Source organism: Netta rufina, assembly GCF_964035555.1.
Source record: "Netta rufina genome assembly, chromosome: Z".
In the NCBI taxonomy this organism is placed as follows: Eukaryota; Metazoa; Chordata; class Aves; order Anseriformes; family Anatidae; genus Netta; species Netta rufina.
Genome location: NC_140126.1, coordinates 26,348,591 through 26,351,275, shown reverse-complemented (window position 1 = coordinate 26,351,275; position 2,685 = coordinate 26,348,591).

The following is a 2,685-nucleotide window of genomic DNA, read 5'->3' as shown; positions in this document are numbered from 1 at the left end:
TCCCCCGGACGCGGCGGGCGGGGCCTGCGCGGGGCGGGGCGCGGCCGGGAGGGGGCGGGGCCTGCTCCGGGGGAGGGGGGGGGGCGCGGTCACCGTGGCAACGCGCGCGGGGCCGGGGCCCCGCCCAACCGCCGCGGCCGTGAGGGGAGGGGGCGGCCGGGGGGCGGGGACGGGTGTGCAAGGAAAGCCCTGAATTAAATCAAAAGCTGCAGCTCAACGGAAGGCTGAAGTTAAAGGGAGACCTCGTGTTAAATCGAAGCCTTAAATTAAATTAAAACCTTAAATTAGAACCTTAAATTAGAACCTTAGATAAGCTTTCTCTCGCCGCGTTGTGTTTACGGAATGAAAGGGATTGCCGCTCTGGTGCGAACGAGGAGCGTGTCCCTCGTAATGAATCTTTTCATCAGATATAAGATCGAAATAAAAAAAAAAATAATAAAAATCGCCGTGGCTTAACGCTGTAGGCAGCTAAGTGCCAGACGGTTGTTCCCCGACTCCCCTTCCTCAGCAGGACTGTGGGGGGTGGGAATAGGGAGGAAGAAAACTGGTGGGCTTGATGTAGAAGTGGCTTAATGAAAGGAAAGAAAAGGCCGTGATGAGGAAGCAAAAGGAGCAAAAAAAAAAAATAATGTGCTGCTTCCCATCAGCGTTGATGTCTGGTCACTTCCAGGGGCCTTGCTCAGTAGCTTGTGGCTGTTGCTTTGGAAGATGAACGCCTTCATAATGAACGTCCTGCCCTGTCCCTTCTCTTCCCCCTTCCACCCTCCCTTTTATTGCTAAACACAACTTCATATAGCGTGAAATATGCCTTTGGTCAGCTTAGGTCAGCTCTTGCCAACCTCTTGCCCACCCCCAGCATAGCGACCCTTGAGGGGGTTGGAGAGCCAGGCTCAGCGCTGTGCCAGCACTGCTTGGCAAGAGCCAAAACACTGGTGTGAGATCAGGGCTGCCCTGGCTACAGGTCCAGAGCACAGCACTGTATGGGCTGCTGTGGGGAAACTTAACTCCATCCCAGCCAGACCCAGGACAGCAATAAAATTCATCCATTTATTTCCTTGTGTGTGTTAAACATTTCTGCAGTGTATAAAGCTAAGGTCTACAAAATTGGTCCCTGTTATGTGAACTGATAAAAAAAAAAAAAAGGTCAAAATGCAAAATGAGATATGACAGGGCTTTATCTAGCACCCCTTTGAGTTCATCGGTAATAAAGCCAATTGCCTAGTGAATCCCTTCTGATGTAGGGCTCTGCAGACTTCATCTGATGCATATGTGCAAGACTGGACTGAGGAGTCACATGTGAATTTTTTTTTATTTTTTTTTTTTGTTCCTGCATTTACATGCCTTGGTGTGTTTCTGCCAGAGAAACATCACATTTATCTCGGTGTGTGCATCTTGGGTCAGCACAAAGAGACAGATGCCTTCCTCCTCTTTTCTCTCTCTTGTTTCATGAGAAGATGTGGTTTGAAAAGGTGACTTTTGCTTGATATATTATTTGGACTAGAATGTTTAATGTCTCAAACTTGTAAAAGCTGCAATTCACACATAATCTTAATTTTCTTTACAACTGATAAGTAATTCTTGTTTTGCATGTGTTTCAGAATGATTGAAATGAAATATTAGGCCCACTTGTAGAAAGGAATAGATTAAATTATTATTATTATTATTATTATTATTATTATTATTATTATTATTATTATTATTATTAAAGATTTTGTGATCTGAAGTTTGATAGCAGGGCCTAGTGAGAGCACAATGAGTCTTCAGTTTCTCTTGGTTTTCCTCTACTCTCATTGGTTATAATTCTGGTGAATGACATCCTGTCTTTGAAAATCGTTTTGGAAAAAAAAAAAAAAAAAGTTGCGAGACAGAATGTCTGTGTCTTGATAAGCAAAACCATGCTGATGCCATTGTAAAACAGGAATAGATGAATTTGAGCGGAACAGTGTCTTACCTGTTTTTTTTAACCCTCTTTCCTCAGAGGTTGGTATTGACACAAGTAGATAGCTACAAAATTAACATAAGTGAAGGCTACAAAGTTTAATTTTCATGTAGTCCTTTACTACATCTCCAGGTGAGCACAGCTCTGAATGCACAGCTTTTCAGCTCCTGTGCAATAAGTGCCTATAGATGTATTCTGACCATGACGTAATGCAAACAACTTCCATAGAAGAGCAGCTTCTCTTACATTCACCTAGTCATAAGAGGAGGATCAATGTAATTATCATGAGGTAGATGATGTTAGATAAGTTCATAGTTTGTCTTACCTAACAGCAACATGTTTTTGTGTCTGTACCTTACATTAGTAGGAATTAATTGGCATAAAGAACATAGTTTCTTTCTCAGGGAAACATTACTTCTCAAAGCCCTCCCTAAAAGGACTATTATTAGAACAGTGTCTGAAAATACAGATACCATTTGAGGGAGAATATTGGTAAATTCCAAAGAAACAGAAAAGCAGTGAATGTTGAACATCCGACAGTTAGAATATCCAACATGAAATCCTGGCCCAAACAAAATCAGTGGTAACCTTCCTGTTTATTTCAAAGGGATCAGGAATTTCCTTGCAAAGTATAGTAATGATACCTTTAAACAAGTCATAATTTGCTGTAGCAGAATAAATAAGGACTAAATACACGAAAATGCAGTTGTATTTGTATCTTAAAAATATTGCTTAGATGAAATCTT